We start from the raw sequence: 22,927 nt of genomic DNA, 5'->3' as shown, positions 1-22,927 counted from the left end.
TTCAGTACGGGACAGTAGTTCCACGGAGAGGCAGGGACTCCTAGCGTCGTACATAACTATGATGCTAGGAGCCCGGCTCCCTGCAGTGTGTTCGGTCCGGGACTTGCGGCCGAAATACGTTCCGTCCTTTACGGACCGAACATGCTCGTGTGAATCCAGCCTAACTGTTTCCTGCCTGACCAGTATTAGTGCACCTTATGTATGCCCCAACTGATGCCTGTGCATTTTGCATGCACAGGCAATAATGTAAAGTCATGTAAATATATGGCATTACAATCACACACAAAAAAAGTTCATAAGTTCCCTAATGGACTAAATAATAAAATTACGTTTTTGATTAATAAAAGTAACGCAGATGGTAAAAAAAAAATACAATAAACTTTTTAAAATAAATCATTTTTATTAAATAAAAGTAAACAGTAAATACATGTACAAATGTGGTATCCTTATACTCGTAATTACCCATAATAAAGTCACCTATTAACCCCATTAGTGTCTAAGCCTGTTTTGGCCTTGTGGACACAGCCGATTTTTGCAAATCTGACATGTGTCCCTTTACCACTTTGTGGTAATAACTCCGGAATGCTTTTACCTATCCAAGCGATTCCGATATTGTTTTCTCGTGACATGTTGTACTTTATGATACTGAAAAAATTTTGTCGTTAAATTCAATATTTGTCAAAAACACCAAAATTTTTAGAAATGCATTTTTCTAAATTGTAATGTATCGGCTTGTAAAACAGATAGTAATACCACACAAAATATTTACTAGTTAACATTTCATATATGTCTACTTTAGGTTTGCATCGTTTTTTGAACGTCCTTTTATTTTTCTAGGATGTTACAAGGCTTAGAACTTTAGCTGCAATTTCTCGCATTTTCAAGAAAATTTCAAAAGGCTATTTTTTCAGGGACCAGTTCAGTTCTGAAGTGGCTGAGGGCCCTATATATTAGAAAGTCCCCAGAAGTCACCTCATTTTGAAAACTGCACCCATCAAAGTATTCAAAACAGCATTCAGAAAGTGTTTTAACCCTTTAGGCGTTTCACAGGAATTAAAGCAAAGTAGAGGTGAAATTTACAAATCTCATATTTTTTCTTCGAAAATTCATTTGCAATACATTTTTTCTGTACCACTGAAGGTTTTACCCAAAAAATGCAACTCAATATTTATTGCCCAGATTCTGCAGTTTAGAAATATCCCACATGTGGTCCTAGTGCGGTAATGGACTGAAACACAGGCCTCAGAAGCAAAGGAGCACCTAGTGGATTTTGGGGCCTCCTTTTTTTAGAATATATTTTAGGCACCATGTCAGGTTTGAATAGGTCTTGTGGTACCAAAACAGTAAAGACCCTCCCCCAAAAGTGTCCCCATTTTGGAAACTATACCCCTCAAGGAATTTATCTATGGCTATAGTTAGCATTTTGAACCCACAGTTTTTTTGCTAAATTTATTTGAATTAGTATATGAAGATGAAAATCTACTTTTTTTGTGAAAAAACTTAGAAATGTTAAATTTTTACAAGGAATAAAGTAGAAAAAACACCCCAACATATGTAAAGCAATTTCTTCCGACTATAGCAATACCCCATATGTGGTAATAAACTGCTGTTTGGACCCACAGCAGGCCTCAGAAGAGAAGGAGCACCATTTGGATTTCTGATTTTGCTGGAATAGTTTTCAGTGCCGTGTCGCGTTTGCAATGCACTGGAGGGATGAAAACCGTGGAAACACCCCAATAGTGACCCCATTTTGGAAACTACACCCCTCAAGGAATTTTTCTAGGGGTAAAGTTAGCATTTTGACCCCACAGTTGTTTTGCTGAATTCATTGGAATTAGTCTGTAAAGGTAAAAATCTACTTTTTTTCTGTAAGAACTTAAACATTTTTAATTTTTAAAAGGAATAAAGGAGAAAAAGCACCCCAACATTTGTAAAGCAAGTTCTCCTGATTACGTAAATACCCCACATGTGGTAATAAACTGCTGTTTGGACCCAAACCGGGGCTTAGAAGGGAAGGAGCGCTATTTGGCTTTTGGAGCACAAATTTAGCTGGAATAGTTTTTGGGTGTCATGTCGAATTTGCAAAGCCCCCGAGGGACCGAAACAGTGGAAGCCCCCAAAAAGTAACCCCATTTGGGAAACTACACCACTTAAGGAATCTATCTAGGGGTATAGTGAGCAGTTAGGCCCCACACGTCTTTTGCAGAATTTATTAGAATTAGGCTGTGAAAATTAATATCAACATTATTTCCACTAAAATGTTGAATTTTTTCAATTTCACAAAAGATAAAGGAGAAAATGCACCCCAACATTTATAAAGCAATTTCTCCCGAGTACGGCTATACCCCACATGTGGTCATAAATGTTTTTTCATTAGAAAGTAATTAACCCTTTCCGAACTGATCCATGTTTTGCTTTCTTCTTTTTCGTTTTTCCTCACCGCTTTCCGAGAGCCACAACTTTTTTTTATTTTTCTGTCAATAGAGTGGTGTGAGGGCTTATTTTTTGCGGGACGAGCTGTAGTTTTTATTGGTACCATTTTTTGGTACATAAGACTTTTTGAGCAAAAAACTGAGATTTTGCCGTTTAAAATTCTTTATTTTTCACGGCCTTCACTGTGTGAGTTAAATAATGGTATATTGTAATAGCTTGGACTTTTACGGACGCAGCGATACCAATTTTGTGTATTTTTTTGACATTACTTTAGAGAAAAAATTTGAAAAGGGTTTCTTTTTGGACTTTAAATATTTATTAAATTTTTCCACTAATAATAACTATTTACTTTTGTTTTTACATATTTTATTAGTCCCCCTGGGAGTCTTGAACCAGCGATCGTTAGATCACTGGTAGAATACACTGCAATACTAATGTATTGCAGTATATTGTGATTTTTACAGGCTCCTGTAACAGCGTGATCGCTGTTTCTGTCCGTTAATCCCGGGTATCAGCTGTAATACACAGCTGACACCCGCAGCGTATGGCGTGGGCTCAGCGCATGAGATGCTTCATATATCACCCCCCACACCACGACATGCTATTAAGTCATGGTGCGCAACGGGTTTAATGCTCAGCAGATAGAGCAGAGTGAAAATTTAAATTTTCCATGTGATGTGCCATTTTAGTGCACTATATGTTGTGCCCAGTTTGTGCCACAAATACCACATAAAATATTAACCGGGTTCTCCCGGGTATGGCGACGCCATATCGGTGGACGTAAACGGCTGTTTGGGCACGCTGTAGGGCTCAGAAGGGAGGGACGCCATTTGGCTTTTGGAGCGCAGATTTTGCTTGGTAGTAGCTCTGGCGTTTTGCTGGTATTTCAGTTTATAATGTGGGGGCACATGTAGGCTGGGCAGAGTACATCAGGGCATAATAAGAGGGTATAATAATGGGGTAAATAAATAATCTGCAGATATGTGGCCAGTGTCGCACTTATAAATGGCGCCCGATCCTATCCGCTTTTGGAACGCTCTGCACATTTTGCATCGCCATAATCTGGGAGCCAGAACTTTTTTTATTTTTTCACCACCGGAGCTGCGTGAGGGCTTATTTGTTGCGGGACAATCTGTAATTTTCATTGGTATCATTTTGGGGTACATGTGATTTTGTTGATCACTTTTTATGCCATTTTTCGGCAAGCCAGATGACCAAAAACCATCAATTCTGACAATGATTTTTATTTATTTTTGACAGCGTTTACCCTGGGCTATAAATGACCATTATACTTTATTCTGCGGGTTGGTATGATTATGGCGATACCATATGTATATAGGTTTTTTTATGTTTTGCAGCGTTTGCGCAATAAAATAATTTATTTTCTGTGTCACCATATTCTGAGAGCCATAACTTTTTTATTTTTCAGTCAAAAAAGCTGTGTAAGGGCTTGTTTTTTGCGGGACGGGTTGTAGTTTGTATCGGTACTATTTTGGACTACATGCGACTATTTGATCACTTTTTATTGCATATTTTGGGAGGGGTGGTGACCAAGAAATAGTGATTCTGGCATTGTTTTTTCGTTTATTTTTTTTTGCGGTGTTCACCGTGCGGGAAAAATAATATTATAGCTTTATAGTTGGGGTCGTTACGAACGCGGTGATACCAAATATGTGTATTTTTTTTTAAATGTTCATTTTTTTCCTATAAGACTTATTATAGGGAAAAAAAGCAGTTCTTGTTTATATCACTTATAACTTTTATTTTTACACTTTTTTTAAAACATTTTTATTCTTTTTTTTACTTTTTTCACTTGTCCCACTAGGGGACACTTAGACTTGCAGCTCTGATCGCTGCTGGAATACATTACACTATACACGTAGTGTAATGCATTGCAACTGTCATTGTGACGTAACTGTCACACTGACAGGAAGCCTACGACGACCACCCTCCGGCTGGTCCTCATAGACTTCTGTACATGGCAGCCTCCTCATAGGCTTCTGTACATGGCAGCCCGGAAGCCATTGTCCGGCGTCCGGTTGCCATGGGTACCATCGCCAGCCCCCGTGATTTCACGTGGGGGCTGCCGATCGGCGCTAAATACCTTAATTGTGGCGTTCAAAATCGAACGCCGCAATTAAGGGGTTAACTGCCGAAATCAGCGGCGATGGGCCGCTGATCGGCAACGGGGAATGCAGGGCAGACACCCTGCACAGTTAACCGCCGCTGCGGTGTAGCGCCTCGCGCCGGTTAACTGTCAAAGCACAGACGTAACTGCACGCCAAGGTGCGCGAACTTACTGCTCACCTCGACGTACAGTTACGTCAAGGTGCGTTAAGGGGTGAACGGTAAATGGCTAAAAAAAAACAAAAACAGTGGCAGAATTATAATTTTTCAAAACGCAATCCACCATTACCAAATAGAAAGTCAATAATATTGCTTAAAAAAAGGCCCCAAAAAGATGAGTAGCCTTAGGGTATGTTCACACGGCCTATTTTTAGCCGTTTTTCAGGCCGTAAACGCCCCGAAAAATGGCTAAACATGAACGTCTCCAAACATTTTCCCATTGAAATCAATTTGCATAACGACATTCCGTTCCCACGGGGCAAACAGCCGCGTAAAAAAAAACGCCTCATAAAAAGAAGTATCACTTCTTGAGCCGTTTTTTATTGACTCAATAGAAAAACAGCTCCAAAAACTATAAAAAACGCAGCAAAAACCGCAAGTTGCTTAAAAAACGACTGAAAATCAGAGGCGGTTTTCCCTTGAAAACAGCTCTGTATTTTCAGCCGTTTTATTTGTTAAGCGTGTGGACATAGCCTTACATATTAAACAATTACTGACAAAAAAAAACAATTACACTAAACATTGAAAATAAAAACAATAATATATTTCAGCAATTACCCCCTTAGGCCTCTTGCACACGACCGTTGTGCCACTCGGGCCTTCCAAGACCAATAACTATTTTGTTTTTCCGTGAATAGAGTTGTGTGAGGGCTTATTTTTTTGCAGGAGGGGCTGTAGCTTCTAATGGTACTTTAACCCGTTAGTGACCGCCAATACGCCTTTTAACGGCGGCCACTAACGGGATTTATTCTGATGCATATGCATATGCCTTTTTACGGCACTGCATCAGGATGAGTAAACAGAGCAGGGAGCCGTCAAATCTCCCTGCTCTCAGCTGCCAGAGGCAGCTGAGGGCTGGGAGCGTCCCTGCTCTGCCGTGTGAGATCGATATAAGTATCGATCTCACATGTTTAACCCCTCAGATGCGGTGCGCAATAGCGAGCACCGCATCTGAGTGGTTTTGGAGAGAGGGACGGAGCTCCCTCTCTCTCCCACCGACACCCGGCGATAAGATCGCCAAGTGTCAGTGTCTTCTATGGCAGCCGGGGGCCTAATAAAGGCCCCCAGGTCTGCCTGTCATGAATGCCTGCTAGATCATGCCTCTGGCATGACCTAGCAGATGCCTGCCCGTTTTAAACGGACAGGCAGTAATACACTGCAATACAGAAGTATTGCAGTGTATTATAATAGCGATCGCAGAATCGCATATTATAGTCCCCTAGGACTAGTAAAAAAGTAAAAAAAAAGTTGGTATATTGGTATATTGTAATAGTTCAGACTTTTACGGACGCAGCGATACCAATTTTCTTACTTTTTTGCATTACTTTATAAGGAAAAATGGGAAAAGGTTTATTTTTTTAAAGCTTTTATTTTATTCCCACTACTAATAACTTTATTCAACAGTTTTTTTACACATCTTATTAGCCGCCCCCCCCCCCCCCCCTTGGGGACTTGAACCAGCGATCGTTGGACATGTATTGCAGTATATTACAGTATTGCATGTATATTGCATGTATTGCAGTTTATTGTCATTTGTACACAGTGGCAGACAGAAGGCAGCCCTGGGGGGCCTTCATTATGCTCCTGGGCTGCCATGACAACCATCGGCACCCACTGATTGCGTTGTGGGGGCGCAGATGAGATGTCAGAGGGGGCCGCTCCACTCTTTTCAACACCTCAGATGCTGTGGTCGCAATTGACCGCAGTATTTGAGGGGTTAGTCCCGGGTGTCAGCTGTAATACACAGCTGACAACCGCTGAGTATGGAGCACGCTCCATACTTCCCTATAATGCTTATCACGTACATGTACGTGATAATGCATCAAGGGGTTGAAGATAATTTGTCTTATATTGCAATTAACACTGAAAAATATCTAAAGAAATATTCTCTGTGTTTCCTAGATCAGACATTTCCACTTTTTCTCCTCATAATCCTGTGTCTGGCTATAAGGCAACTGGCTGCAGCATGAAGGTTTTATTTTATTGTATGACAGCGTACACATCATAAATGACGCAAAAAAATTGTTGTGCAGGTTATTACAGCCGCGCAAATACAGAATATGTGTATATTTTATGCATTGAGACTTATTTTAATGTTTAGTGCAAAAATAGTGTGTGTATTTATTTTTAAACTTTAATGTACTGGCATATATCTATATTACAGTACATTAGCCTGTGTACGGATAGTACACAGACAGTTGTTAGGACATATCTAAGTATGCCCTAACAGGAAATATGCTAAGACAGCCCTGGGGTCCTTCAATGGACCCTGGGCTATATGCCCAAATATGGTATGTCCCTCAATCGCGTCACAGGAATTCCCTGTAACGCAATCCAAAGGGCACCCCCCCACCCCCGTTATCATTTTTCCCTGAAAGCTGCAGTCAGCTTTGATCACCGCATTCAGGGGAATAACGGCGGAGATAAGAGGTTTCTTTGATCTCCGCCAGCGGGGCTGTGGCTGTGTAATACAGCCATTGCCCCGCTCCTGACATGAAGTGCGCGCGCGGTCAAGCATGAGGTGATGCGGCCGGCGCTGCACACAGAACACGAGGGTGTTTTGCAGTGCGCCCGCCATGTTGTGTCTTCATTGCCGACAATCATTAGTACAGCGCCGGAAGCATCACTTCATCCTGACCCCGCGCACTTGTCAGGACTCAGGAGCGGGGCAATGGCTATATTACACAGCCGCAGCCCCGCTCTCATACATTCATGTATTACTATACTTAGCTGTGCGGCCGCACAGATTTGTATCGAACCGTTTGGGAATGCACAGTATCGAAGTTTCGATGCATCGTGCATACTAGTTAAGACTAATGTTTCATCTGTCTGTCTCCAACTAAAGTATGTCAGAGTGAAAGAGGTGCACATCACAATAAATTTGGCGCAACTCGAGCAGTTCTAAAGACAGAAAATGAAATATACGCCTGCTATGGGCAGGTGTTAATTTGTGCTACAATTTGACCCATTTCCTGTGTTTAAGTCATAAACGTCTAATATTTTTTTTTTACCTTCCTCTGGATCAATAGGTAAAACAAAGTGCTATAGTTAACCCACTCCCCTTCCCTTTGTCCCATCCATTGGTTGAACTTGATAGACATATGTATTTTTTCAAGCCTACTAACCATATAACTTTAAAGGGGTTATCAAGTGACCAAAAATTGCATTGCAATAATATATTTATGTGACCCTAAGAAACGTACTAATATAGTTTAATTAAAAAATTCTGTACTAAATGGTGCAGTTCAAACCTCATGAATGATTCAGGAAGCTTTTCTAATAATGATGACGCTCCGACACGGCCCCACGTGGCTGAGGGCTTGCTTCATGTGCTGTCACATTGCCTATTTCTTGAGTCCCGAGCAGAGAATCAGCTAACGCTTTGCTCTGGACTCCAGCACTGCTCCCGACGTCCATATTTGGTCAATTCAGGGGTTTCCTATCGCTGGAGTCCCCGAGCAGAGCATCAGCTGACGCTCTGCCTGTGGACTCCACAACTTCTGCCCACGTCATGGTGACTGTCCATATGTGGTCAATAACGTCGGCAGCAGTACTGGAGTCCCCGAGCAAAGCATCAGCTACGGTCCCCTGCTCTACTATTGGATTAAACTGTATCTGCGTCCTGAAGATACAGTTTAAACCAGGGAAACATAATAGATAAAACCAAAAGTGGCAAGATGACGTCGATTAATTGAGCTGAATTTCAATTAATTGCCCAGCCCTACACATACGGCATATTATGCCCCCTTCCTCAATTCCTGTATCAGAAAACAGACCATTTAGGGGAATCTGTCAGTAGGTTAGAGGCCTCAAAACTGCTGATAGAGCAATATAGGGAGGGAGAGGACATAACTTTTGTCTTGGTCATGCAAGTTGATTGAACGAGACAATTATGTTTAACCCCTTGCCAACATTTGACATAGGGTTACGTCATAGCCGGCAAGAGGAAAGTATGGAGCGGCCTCACGGGCTGAGCCTCACCATACTAAGTGGGTGTCTGCTGAATGTTACAACCAGAGATCCTGCTCGCTTAACCCCTTAGATGCCGCTGTGGCATCTAAAGGGTTCAACAGAGGGTTGTCATCTCATGTCCCACAAAAAAATTTAATAAAAAGTGATCAAAGTCTTATGTACCAGTAAAAACTACAGATCATCCCGCAAAAAAAAAAAAAAAAAAGCTCTCACACCACTCAATTGACGGAGAAATAGTAAAAAAAAAGTTATGGCTCTCAGATTATGGTGACATAAAACATTTTTTTTAAATTAGTATTTTCTTTATAAAAGTAGTAATAGATAAAAACCTTATAAATTTGGAATCACCGTAATCGCATCGACCCACATGTTGTTTTCACTGCCGTAAAACTAAACCCAAAAATCATTTGCGGAATCACAGGTTTTTTTTCCCCAATTACTCACCACAAAGAATTTTTTCTCCAGTACGTTATATGGTACAATAAATGGTGCCGTAAAAAACTACAACTCATCACGCAAAAAAGTATGGCTATATCGACGGAAAAAGAAAAAAAAGTTCTGGCTTTTGGAGGGTAGGGAGGAAAAAAAACTAAAATGAAAAACCAAGAAATGTCTGCAGCGCGTGAGGCAGGAACCTTATCTGTACTGCAGTGCCCCTTGTCAGCCTCGCCCCCCTGTTCTGAGTGATGGTTCTAGCAGTGTGGCACTTGTAACCACCGTGCCGAGGGAATCAACCGTAGGTTTCAAAGTATATTTACAATGCCCTCCCTCTCCCCTGTATCGCTCCGTCAGCAGTTTTGAATCTCTTTAAGCCAAATTATATCTATGAGCCCAACATACTGTCCTTCCAGAGATATTGCCATTACCTTAGTAACAGTCCACGCAGGACAACAGCAATAGACCTCACCAGCACAGTCCCCCATTGGCTGAACGTGCTGGTGACATCTATTGCTCCTGCCCAGCTGTTCATGTGCAGATATGCACAAGACAGACTTAAAAACATGTAAATGATGCCTGTAGAGGGATTATTGTGGTGTCCGGCACTACCACTGTGCCCACGTAATCACCAGCGGGAGGATGGTTGTGACAAAGCCACCCTCCCATCTCAACTGCCAGGTTCGGACAAAACTATAATCTCGGCAGTAAACCTGTTTCATGCACAATTGAACCTGAAAGTGCTCAACTACTTCTGTGTCACCCATAAAAGTGTATGGAGCGCCATCAAGCATGTTAGGCTGGGTTCACACGAGCATGTTCGGTCCGTAAAGGACGGAACGTATTTCGTCCGCAAGTCCCGGACCGAACACAGTGCAGGGAGCCGGGCTCCTAGCATCATAGTTATGTACGACGCTAGGAGTCCCTGCCTTGCTGCAGGACAACTGTCCCGTACTGAAAACATGATTACAGTACGGACAGTTGTCAGTAGGACCCAGGACTGTCAAAGTGCAGACGTTGGTATCGGGTGGTCTGTATTCTGTGAATGTGTTAGGCCTCACTATATGCTACATGTTGCTGCCCCTATCACTCCCTTCATAGAATGCTGCCTCATCCAGATGCCATCAGGAGCGTGGCATGTAAAGGGAGCACTTCTGGTAAAATCGATATATAAAAGAGAATTGCTAATAATACAACATTGTATAAAATAATTTCTACAAAGACTGCTGTCTACTTAATCCAGGACTGATCAAATCCCAGAGACAAGGTAAACAACGGGACTTGAAATTCGCTGTGGACGCCTAACTTTGTGGCTTATTTTCTGTTGACGTCTATGGGTTCTCTCATAGCTGAGCCACCAAAATGTAACATTATTTTGTCCCTCCCGGTTATAATCACTAGATATGACCCTAAGGAATAAGATTGGCCTCCAATTTCTCCTAAATAACATTTATACCCTAGTAACTGCTGGAAGTTCTGCCACTCATCAATAATGAGCAACTGTGACAGAAGTAAAGCGGCTGCTTGATGGCATGTGCCCAGTCCTGCCCCGGGCTCATGTGTACAAGCTGGACTGACAAAAGGTCCCGTAGTATATATACGCAGCACAAGTCGTATATATTCTACGGTATAAACGTTAGAAGAGCAGGCCCGACACGATCTACACACACGCATCACGTATAGCACAGGCCCAGAGCCCACAGGAGAACACGCATGTGCACATGGCATACATGACACTGAAAACAAGCCATGTCGTCATGTGTCTTCCACCATGTACACAGAATAAGCGGTGACAACCCGCCCCCACACACAACACACTATGACATACGTGAGCGCACAACGTGATAAGGCCGCTTTATAAACACACAGGCACACACCCCATAGTTGCGCCGAGGGGCAATCGTCTGAAGAGGCCTACGTTGTTTTAGGCGACATTGTCCACACACACAACTTCAGCCACAAGTCGCCGCACACTGAGCGCTGCAAGACAAGGGGGTGTGCAGGTGTCCCCGATTTCTAGCGGGCCACTTACCGAGGTGGGGGCGGTCATGGGTGACGAGCTGCTCATGTCTACGGCCTCATACCCAGCGCGCTGCTAATCGCAAGCGTATGCGCGTGCCCGAGCTCCTGTACTCTATCACGTGACTGCCAGGACGCTACTGCGCGCGCTCCCAAGCTCACTGGAGGCTCTAGCGCTTCTGTGATACACTGCAGCGCCGACTTGTGATATCTGCGACGCCTTGTCACCTCTTCATAACATCACGACATACATGTACAACCAAAGGAGCACATGTCGACTATAATAAAACTTTAAGGCCCTGTTCATACGGAGTTTTTTGCAGGTAGAAAAAATGTGCCTTCAGGAATTTTGAAGCAAATTTAGGCTATGTTCACACGGGGTCTTTTGCCGAGTTTTTTGACGCGGAAACCGCGTCGCAAAACTCGGCAGAAACGGCCCCAGAACGCCTCCCATTGATTTCAATGGGAGGCGTCGGCGTCTTTTTCCCGCGAGCAGTAAAACTGCCTCGCGGGAAAAAGAAGCGACATGCCCTATCTTCGGGCGCTTCCGCCTCCGACCTCCCATTGACTTCAATGGGAGGCAGGAGAAAGCGTGTTTTCTGCCCGCGGCGCTCAATGGCCGCGGGCGAAAAACGGCGCGATAATTGCTATTCACACGGAGTATTTTGGGGGAGGAATATCTGCCTCAAAATTCCGTTTGGAGCTTTGAGGCAGATATTCCTCCCCCAAAATACTCCGTGTGAACATAGCCTTACACCTGCCTGTGCTTTTTTGCCGCGTTTTCCGCAACGTTTTCAGTTTTTCCATTGAGGATATGTTCTAAAGTAAGGGTATGTTCACACGAGGTCATTACGTCCGTAATTGACGGACGTATTTCGGCCGCAAGTATCGGACCGAACACAGTGCAGGGAGCCGGGCTCCTAGCATCATACTTATGTACGATGCTAGGAGTCCCTGCCTCTCCGTGGAACTACTGACCCGTACTGAAAACATGATTACAGTACGGGACAGTTGTCCGGCTCCCTGCACTGTGTTCGGTCCGGTACTTGCGGCCGAAATACGTGTGAACATACCCTCAAAACGGCTGTAAAATACGGAGCCTCTGATTTTCAGCCATTTTTAAAGCGTTCTTTGGAACTGTTTTTTTATTTACACAATGAAAAATGGCTCAAGTGACATGCACTTCTTTTTACATGTTTTTTTTTTAACGCAACGTTTTTTCAAACAGCCGTGTAAAAAAAAAACCCTGTCTGAACGAAACACAGTTTTTCCCATTGAAGTCAATGGGGGTTCTCAGCTTCCGTTTTTTTGTCAGGCGTTCTACACCCCGAAAAATGGCAGAAAACACAGCATGTGAACATTACTGACAAGAATAGGACAGGTTCTATCATATTTTTCAGCACGGACACCCATCAGTAAAAATACTGAAAGGTGTCTGTGGCCAATAGAAATTAATGGGTCCGTAATTACTGTCAGTAATTACTGATGAAAAATAGTGTCGTGTGCATGGGGCCTAAGGAGGCTCTGTCACCAGTTTCATACTTCTCTATCTCCTGCCTAATCTAATAGGCGCTGTGTTGTAGATAAATACTGTGTTGTTTTAAAAAAAAAAACATTTATTAGGGACAAAGTTATGAGCCTTTTAACATTTATGCAATTTTTTTGTAAAAGCCCAACTGGGAGTTTTTTTTACTTTATCCAAGTGGGCATTGTAAAGAAAAGTGTATGACGCCTCCTTCTATGCCCTTCTCCCACAGAGCTTCTGCCACCATATGTGCCCCCCACCACAAATAAAGTTCGAAATCCTCTTCAGTGTCCCCTGTACCCCATGAGGGGGGCCTGCCAATTTCTGTTCCCCATAGTACCCCTACCATTTCTGTGCCCCCCCCTGCCATCTTTTTTATTCCTTGTCCGACACCCTCATAGAGCCTCGGGCACATTCTGACCCCTTTCTCCGACTTTTGTCCCCCCTCACCTAAAACAGAGGCCTGTCTCCTGCTATTTACCATGTCCCCTGCTCTCTCGCAGAGCCCTGTCACCTACTGAAGCCTGCTCGTTTCTTCGTTTAACATCTGCGGTTGCTGGCCGAATTGCCGAGAAATCAGCCAAAGCTGCAGTACACGGTTCAATGGTTGTGAGGACTCAGTATCAAGTCAGAAATAGCAGAGAAAAAGCCAGAAACCAATGCAAAGAAGCTGAGGGATCAGACAAAGCTCTCTATCATGTGACCTTCCTGTGGGTGTTTTTAGTGGGTTGGGACCCAAAAAACTGATAAATTAAATTCATCTGTTTTTTATAGGGAAGGTGTCGCGAAAAAATTTTTTTTTATATATGCTTTTAGTATGTTATTAAAATACATTTTATTTATTTGTGTTTTTGTGTTTTACTTTTTACTTTTTTCTTACTTTTACTTCACTATGGGGGCTGCCATTTTTTTTTCATCTCTGTATGTGTCGATTAACGACACATACAGAGATGGAATACGGCACATACAGTACATCCCCATAGAGAATGCGAACGGGAGCCGTTCCATTCACTATGGCGTAGGCCGTCTGTGTGGGAACGGCGCATGCGCCGCTCCCACACAGTCCAAAAGGAAGGTCTTCAGCAGAGCGACATCCGGCGCCATTTTCTTGTGGACCGGAAGCCGCGACCGGACAGTAAGATGACTACTTCCGGTCATATGTTCCAGGCAGCGAAGACCCGAGGAGTAGGATCGGAGGCAGCAGCGGCGGCAGGAGCAGGTAAGTTATGTTTGTGTATGCGATGTTTGTATTATGTTCGTGTTATACTGTCTGATTACCACTGTATCTAATCCTCCTACACTGTGCACTATTTACTGAGCGAATGCACAGTGTAGGAGGATTAGAAGATTCAACCACCTCCTTCTCCTGGCACTAGCCAGGATAAGGGAGGGTGGATTGTGTGAGGACACTAGAGCGTGTGTGTCTACACCAAATTTGCAGCATAAAGCAATGAGGTTGCTTTACCACATTGCAATGCTGCAATTTTGGGAATTGCTCCCTCCAGTGACCAGCACATGGAAATGTTATAAATTAGAATCTAATTTATAATATTTCCTGACTTGTGAAAAAATGAAAACAATGTTTAATCATTTAAATACTAACATTTTAACTAAAAAAAATAAAAATTCTAGCGACACATTCCCTTTAAGGTGGACAGCGAAAAACGGATTCAAAACGTGTCACAGTTGGCCATTAAAACTGCAGACACAGCCCGGAACGGAAACGAATGCAAAACGGCCTGACAAAAACGGACCAAAACAGCCGTTTTTATCGGCCAACACCCGGGACCCTGTCGTGTGAATAGAGCCTACAGTATCTGCTGACAGTATCTACTTGGCTACCAGCTTTTTTTTTCTGTTGCCAGCTCCCAGCCAAATAGGAGTAAGTCTCTATTCACGCGACAGGGTCTGGGTCTCAGCCGATAAAAACGGCCGTTTTGCATCCGTTCCGGGCCGTGTTTCCGTTTTTTAACGGCCAAGCTGTAAATGGTTATGTATGGGGATGAACAATCGACTATGATTACTCGTCCCCATACATTTCCATCATGTTAGGAGCACATTTCCCTGTTTACACAGAGAGATTGGCTGCTGACAACAATAATATTTTCAGCCGATGAACAAGGATTTGCTCGTTCATAATAAAGTCGTTGCCCTGTTTACAACGGTCAATGAACGTTCGTTTGCCGGATCATTGGCCTGTCTAAAAGGGCCTTAGGGCCCAGGAAGCATGTGTTGAGTATATGATTACTATACCTGTTTAGCACACCTGACTCCGTGCACCTTCCCTACTCCAGGTGCCAGCGCTTATGTCTTGTGTGCACCATTACGGAGTGGACTGCGCTATTGATTCCGTCGGAAAACCGGAAACCTGCCAGAATTGTGATGAACGGAAACCATTAGCGATGTTTCCGTAACCATTGATATCAATAGTGACTGAAACGGAAGCTGTGGTTTCACTTTCACTTTCCATTGCGGGGTTCACCCGACGGAAACCTCTGACGGAACCCCGGAACGGAAAGCGAACGGTGATGTGAACAGGCCCTAAGAGCAGACAGTACAGAGGAAAGAATAATGTATTTTGTCGTGGATTTTATAGTGGTATTATTGTTTTACATTTTTTAGATTTTTTTTTAACAGATTCCTTTCATCCAGGGGTGCATTGAGGGTATGTTCACACGCAGTGTTTTCAGACGTAATTCAGGCGTTTTATGCCTCGAATTACGCCTGAAAAAACGCCCCTAATGCACCTCCAAAGATGTGCCCATTGCTTGCAATGGGTTTTACAGTGTTCTGTTCCCACGAAAAGTAATTTTACGTCACTGTCAAAATACGGAGCGTAAAAATACGCCCGCGAAAAAGAAGTGCATGTCACTTCTTGGGACGTTTTTGGAGACGTTTTTCATTGACTCCATTGAAAAACACCTCCAATAACGCCCGTAAAATACGCCACGAAAAACGCGAGTTGCTAAGAAAAACGTCTGAAAATCAGGAGCTGTTTTCGCCTGAAAACAGCTCCGTATTTTCAGACGTTTTTTGTCACTGCGTGTGAACATACCCCAAGGGTACCATGGGCCCGGGCACTTTTTCAAGTCTGCCCCCCCATCCAAACTCTAAAGACAGGACTCTGATGAAACTGTATTGTATATACTTTCAGATTTCTGTTTAAGCGGCAACAGATCTGGCACAGATGCTGTAAAACAGAATGAGCCATACAGAAGAGAGAAAGCAGAATACTTTAACCGGTTAAGGACTGGGCTGTTTTACCGCTAAATGACCAGAGAAAATTTCTCAATTTTGCTATTCTCTTCTTTAGATGATTATAACTCTGCAGGTGAATAACGTTCATCTTTGAATTTTACACTCTTTGTAAAGGACAGATAGGGCTTTGTTTTAATGGCATTTGTCAGTATACATAATTTGTATTTTTTTCTCTAAAGTGGGCAAAATTGGAAAAAAATTCAAGAATTTAGCAAATGCGTCAGTTTATGCTAGCATTTTTCACAAACAGTATAGACCACGGACAAAAGTAATCTCTTTTCACATTCTGCCACTTCTCCCGTGCATGCTGATACCAAATATGTGTGCTTTATTCACCGTGCGGGCATGTGCCAGGGCTTGCCATAAAAGGAGGCTTTTTGGCCATTTCGGTCCAGGAATTCTGCATTTGATTTTATAGCAGCATACTGTTTTCTGGGGGGGCCTAACGCTGCTGAAACATTAGAAACACCCCATAAATTACTTCATGCACACAAGTAGACCCCACAAGATGACACCAAGCTATGTAATATAGTTCAGTCTATGGAAGATGTTCGTGAATTGCAGGCAGATTTAAACAAACTAAGTGTTTGGGCATCCAGTTGGCAAATGAAGTTTAATGTAGATAAATGTAAAGTTATGCATCTGGGTACCAACAACCTGCATGCATCATATGTCCTAGGGGGAGCTACACTGGCGGATTCACTTGTTGAGAAGGATCTGGGTGTACTTGTAAATCATAAACTAAATAACAGCATGCAATGTCAATCAGCTGCTTCAAAGGCCAGCAGGATATTGTCGTGTATTAAAAGAGGCATGGACTCGCGGGACAGGGATGTAATATTACCACTTTACAAAGCATTAGTGAGGCCTCATCTAGAATATGCAGTTCAGTTCTTGGCTCCAGTTCATAGAAAGGATGCCCTGGAGTTGGAAAAAATACAAAGAAGAGCAACGAAGCTAATTAGGGGCATGGAGAATCTAAGTTATGAGGAAAGATTAAAAGAATTAAACCTATTTAGCCTTGAAAAAAGACGACTAAGGGGGGACATGATTAATTTATATAAATATATTAATGGCACATACAAAAAATATGGTGAAATCCTGTTCCCTGTAAAACCCCCTCAAAAAACAAGGGGGCACTCCCTCCGTCTGGAGAAAAAAAGGTTCAACCTGCAGAGACGACAAGCCTTCTTTACTGTGAGAACTGTGAATCTATGGAATAGCCTACCGCAGGAGCTGGTCACAGCAGGGACAGTAGATGGCTTTAAAAAAGGGTTAGATCATTTCCTAGAACAAAAAAGTATTAGCTCCTATGTGTAGTAATTTTTTCCTTCCCTTTTCCCGTCCCTTGGTTGAACTTGATGGACATGTGTCTTTTTTTCAGTCGTACTAACTATGTAACTATGTAACAAGGTTTTCTTCAAGGGGTTTATCATCTTATTAGAAAGTCCAGTTTTCTTCTGAAAGTTTCTTGAATAAGATGGAACAAAATAAAATTAGCAATTTTTTAGTAAATGCGTCAGTTTATACCAGCATTTTTCTCACACAGTATAGCCCACGGACAAAATTAATCTCCTTTCACATTCTGCCACTTCTCCTGTGCATGGGGATACCAAAAATGTGTGCCTTATTTATCACATAGAGATGTAGGAGGGCGGACGATAGAAGGAGCTTATTTCACAAATCACCTTTTTTCAAAACTGGTTTTACAAAACTCAGCAGAGTTTCTATAACACTTTTAAAATATCTGCTTTTGAAGCAGAGATCCCAAAATATTCATCATGGGGTATAATCGGAATTAATTTTTTGGGGTTTCTTAAAATAAGAAATTGCAGATTTATGCAAATGGAGCTCTCCAGCAGATGAACTTTAGAAAATATGCAAACATGACATCCACCCCCCACCCATTCCCTTCCTCGCCCGTGGAGTAAAATCAGGGGAAAAATAAAAATTTAATGTAGGGCAAATATATTTTCAACTAACTAACTAAAATCTAATCATTCAGAACAGTGTGGTATTTTTTAAAACATGGGTGAATGCACAGGTATGGTTGTGATGGACATGAGGGACAGAAATATCGGGAGTCTTTGCAGCGCCCATCTTTACTGCAGACGCGGCAGCTTTTCTGGCGGTTGCTTCTAGTTGCTGTTGGGGGAATCCGACTGATGAAGTGTCTTTCAGTCAGTCGTTTGACATCCTCAGACTGGGGGCATTCTCTGGTGTCCTGAACATCAAATATGAGGCCTTCGATAATTTTCTCCTGGAAATCCAGGTATGTGTCTCTGCCTCTGTTTTTTTATAGAGCACAAATTAATTGTAGATTGCCACCTGTAGAAGATAAATGGCCACTTTTTTGTACCAGGTTTTTGTTTTTCGTTTCACTAAATAGGGCTGTAAAACCAGGTCGCTTAAATCCACCCCCCATGTACTTATTATATTCGGACACGTTCACTTGTTTGTGATTGCCCCATGTTGCCCCACTTTCCGTCACTGCCACTGTTCCTGCGGTATAAATCGTGCTTAGCACATATACATCTTTGCGATCCCTGTACTTGACTGTCAGCAATTCCTCAGATGCATAAGCACAGGAGTCCCCCTTCCCCACTAATTGCTGCGGAAAACCAATTCGGTTTTTGCGCATGGTACCACATGCCCCGATCATTGCAGCATGCAAATGCCTAAACAGGGGCACACTGGAATAAAAATGATCACAGTACAAGTGGTACCCCCGTGAAGCAGAGGCTGCATTATCTCCCACACAATTTTGCTGCTGATTGAAAGATCAGGGGGGCATCCAGGAACATTTATTGAGCGGTCCCGCCCTTCATAAATTCTGAAGGTGGTAATATATCCTGACCTGCTTTTGCACAGTTTATAAAGCTTAACGCCATATCTTGCTCTTTTGGAAGGTAGATATTGGCGAAAGCTAAGCCTTCCATAAAAGTTAAGGAGGGATTCTTCCACGCTTACACATTGCTCAGGGGTGCAAAGTTGCAGAAATAAATTATTGAGGGAATTTATTAGCGGTCTTATTTTGAACAACCGATCACGGTTTGCATCGGTACTTGGGGGGGCCTGTGCTTTGTCATTGAAGCGGAGGAACCTTATTATTGTTTCATAACGAGACCTGGGCATTACTGCAGAATACACTGGGGTGGCTTGGGCAGGTCTTGTTAACCAGTAAGACTTAATGGAGGGCTTTTTTACAATACCGATATTAAGGGTGAGACCCAAATATTTTTTTAATTCTAGCAAATTGGTGGGTGTCCAATCTCTGGCATAGGTGGATGAAGGTTTCTGCCTTATATACTGAGCGGCATATATATTGGTTTCATGGGCAATCATATTTAGGAGGTCGTCGGTAATAAATAAATGGAAGTAATCCATTTGGACAAAATTTGCATTGTCCACGGTTATGCCAGGGGTGGCAGTAAATCCATAGATTCTAGGCCCAAAATATGGAGCAGGTGCACATACGAGAGCCTGAAAGGGCAGGGATCAGATAGCGCCAGTCACAATGCCCTCTGTAGATAATGACAATCACAATGTCCTCTGTAGATAGTGACAGTCACAATTCCCTCTGTAGATAATGCCAGTCACAATGCCCTCTGTAGATAGCACCAGTCACAATGCCCTCTGTAGATAGTGCCAGTCACAATGCACTCTGTCGATAGCGCCAGTTACAATGCCCCCTGTAGATATTGCCCAGTGTAGATATTGCCCACTGTAGATCGTGCCCCCTGTAGATATTGCACCCAACGCTGCCCACATAAAAAAACAAAAAAAACATTCTCACATTCTGTCACCGTTCCCGCGCCATACTCCAGCAACATAGCACTGGTCAATAACCAGGCAGCGACATCCGGGAGTAACGGCGCAGTCAGCGTGATGACATAATCGCGCAGACCACGTCATTGTTAAAGCGCCAAATGGCGAGGTGGGAACTAATAGTTCACGTCTCGCCAGCGCAATAGTAATCAATTGTATCCGCGTCCTAAGGACACGGATAAAATTGGGTGAGAGGTCCCGCTTCACCTTGGTTCCCTGAACCGGCTGTAATTTAAAAAAAATTGTTCGGGAGAACCGGGGACGAACTTGGCCCCCTTTCGGCCTCGGGCCCTGGGTGCGTGCCCAGATTGCCCTCATTGTAATCCACCCCTGCTTTCAACTGGCAACACATTTGCTTCCCTGCATCTTGAATTCCTGTTGGGGATTTCCACCATAACAGGGATCATTCGTTCCACCTGCCGGTTCATCTGGAGTACCCTCAAGGACATTGTGATGCCAACACCCACCCCAGAAGACAGGCTGCTGATCGCTGATGGTTTTCAGGAAGCTGCTCAGTTTCCTAACTGCATAGAGGTGCTGGACGGAAAACACATTTGTTATTGTGGATATTGGAGCCTATGGGAGCACTGCGGATGCTGGCGTCTTCAGGGCTTCCAGAATGGGTCAGCGGCTTCTTAACAACCAGTTATCCCTACCTGAAGCCAGACCCCTTCCCCGGCTCTCCTGCACCACCTGCCCCCTTTGTCATTGTGGCAGACAAGGGATTTGGACTTTTACAGCATGTGATGCGTCCTTTTCCCAGACGAGGATTGGACACCCGGAGGCGGGTCTTAAATTACCGTCTCACCGGGTTCTGTCGGTACATGGAGTGCGCTTTTGGGATCCTTACCAACAAGTGCAGGGTGTTTCTTTCTCCAATTCAGATGGATCCGGAGAATGAGGACTTGGTCATCCTGTATCATGCTCCGCAACTTTGTCCGCATTCACAATGCCACCTTTAACATCGACGTGGAGCATCAGATTCCCCCTTCTACTGTACCTTTGGACCACACGTCTCATGAAAAGACCAGAATCATCTGGCCTGGCAATTCAAGATTTGTATGCGGAATATTTCTTCACAGCAAACAATGGGTATGATCCAGCGCAGGGAAAAATGAATCGAAATTCCGGATAAGTTAAAATGGAAACTAGTTCCAATTTTATTGATGTGAAATAAAAAACGCCAGGAGAACTAACTCCCGCAGAGGAACGGTGGATGAATGGAGAGAAGATAGGTGTGTGGAGCCTACGCGTTTCAGACGATCTCCTCGTCCTTAATCATGGCTGAAAAATAAATGATTTGACTGTTGGGGTGAGGGCTTATATCCGGTTTAATGCAGGTGTGTTAGATTGCGGTTCAGGAGACTGGAGGTGGAACGCAACCATATGATTGGTCTCGCGTCGTGTCTTATCCTCCGTCTAACCCAGACATTTGCGAATCACAGCGCTAGGACCCGCAATGAATTCATGGTACGTATGTGTGTAGCTATCTTATATATTTGTTAATAGCGATTAGCTACGTCCATATTGATCTTTAAATATTGGAAGGGATTCGACATATGTTTGAGGAGAACGAATTTGTTGGTATATTTGATCTAGACCGGATATAAGCTCTAGGTGAAAAACGCCCCACTCGTCAAAATACAGTTTGGTGTGAAAAAAGTAGTGTGAATGCACCCTAAGTGCAGAAAATCTAAAAAAGATAAAATGTGACTAGCACTGGCATATATATCTCCATGCAGTAAGCTAATGTTTGGACATCAAAGTAGTATAGTGTACAGAGACGACTTGACAGTTTACAGTTGTTAATGTGCTACATACTGTACAATAAAAGTATGTGGTCAGAGAACCCTTGATGGTTATAATAGCCTTCTAATACCAGAAACACTGGCTATATAATATGGTTTGGACGAATCTCATGACCTTTCTTACCCTTTATTCCCATATAGCTATTATAGAAATGTTATTGATTTGAGAAAAACCTTTTTGTTTATATATAATAATGTTCATAGGTATAGAAAGGGAAATCTACCGCCCATAAAAATATATTTGTATTTGTATACTTGTCAAATTGGGGGTTTGATGTTCAAGGGTAAATTTTACTCTGCTATTGATTAGGTATTTCTTTGTAACGAAGCAATGTTCATAGTGACAATATTAGACAGAGCTGACAAGGACTATGGTGTCCCTTCCCATCTCTAAATTTAATTCGCATTTTTACAAGAGGAAAGCCGTCAGGGTAAATCTTAGCATGCCACCCACGACGCTGGGAAATATTTGGATGAAATCTCGAAGGTTTATTATCTGGGAAATTCTGAATTTTTAATATTCTAACCGAACTTTATATGTATTGAGACTGGGCCAACAATTCAAGTGATAGGGTTGTGATAGAGTTGATCTAATAATAGAACATAAGTTCTTTCCTCAGATTGAGTCCATGAGGATGTCTTGTTTTTAGACGAAAAATCCAAAAAGCTTCCCTGCCCAGCGTTTTATGTTTCAAATTACCTCCCCGTTTCGGTGTATATACCTTTTCAATAGCGTAGCATTTCAGTGAGTCTGTGGACCTATTATGGTGTTGGATGAAATGTTTGGCTGCATTGGATGTATTTACAATATTAGGATTCCTAATATAACTCAGGTGTTCCAAAAATCTCTGTTTAAATTTACGATTGGTGCAGCCTATGTACTTCAAATTACATGAAGTACACTCCAACACGTAGATCACAGACTCACTGTTGCAATTAATGTAGTTCTTGATAGAAAAGTTGTGAGTATCTGTTGAATCCGAAAAGTTTTTTTTGGGGGAAACATAGGAACAGGTTTTACAGGGATGTGTACCACATTTAAAAAATCCCCTTTGTTCCAACCACGAGCTTTTATGTGTATCTGGTCGTAGCATCGATGGAGCCACGACATTGCCTATCGTGGGAGCTTTGCGGGCAACTATTCTGCAACCTTCTTTTAAAATATTATCCAGAATTTGGTCCTCCTTAAGGATAGGTAAATGTTTGAGGATAATTTTCTTTATTATTGAAAATTGATTGCTATATTGGAGAATAATAGCTGGTTTATTTGTGTCCAATGTTAAGTATTTCTTTTTGTTAGTGA

The 22,927-nt window shown here is 42.7% G+C and overlaps 1 protein-coding gene across 1 annotated transcript in view; it reads right to left on the bottom strand.

Annotated features, from left to right (window-relative positions):
* The window catches only part of PHF3 (PHD finger protein 3), an 82,518-nt gene extending 71,207 nt beyond the window's left edge, over positions 1-11,311 (bottom strand). The window contains exon 1 of the mRNA XM_075861991.1: positions 11,219-11,311. The gene's annotated coding sequence lies outside the window, so the exon portion shown is untranslated. The remainder of the gene's footprint in view (positions 1-11,218) is intronic.
* Between the last annotated feature and the right edge of the window lie 11,616 nt (positions 11,312-22,927).

The sequence above is a fragment of the Rhinoderma darwinii genome, chromosome 4, assembly GCF_050947455.1.
Source record: "Rhinoderma darwinii isolate aRhiDar2 chromosome 4, aRhiDar2.hap1, whole genome shotgun sequence".
In the NCBI taxonomy this organism is placed as follows: domain Eukaryota; kingdom Metazoa; phylum Chordata; class Amphibia; order Anura; family Rhinodermatidae; genus Rhinoderma; species Rhinoderma darwinii.
Note: the sequence above shows the minus strand (reverse complement) of the source record. Positions and strands in the feature narration are given on the sequence as shown.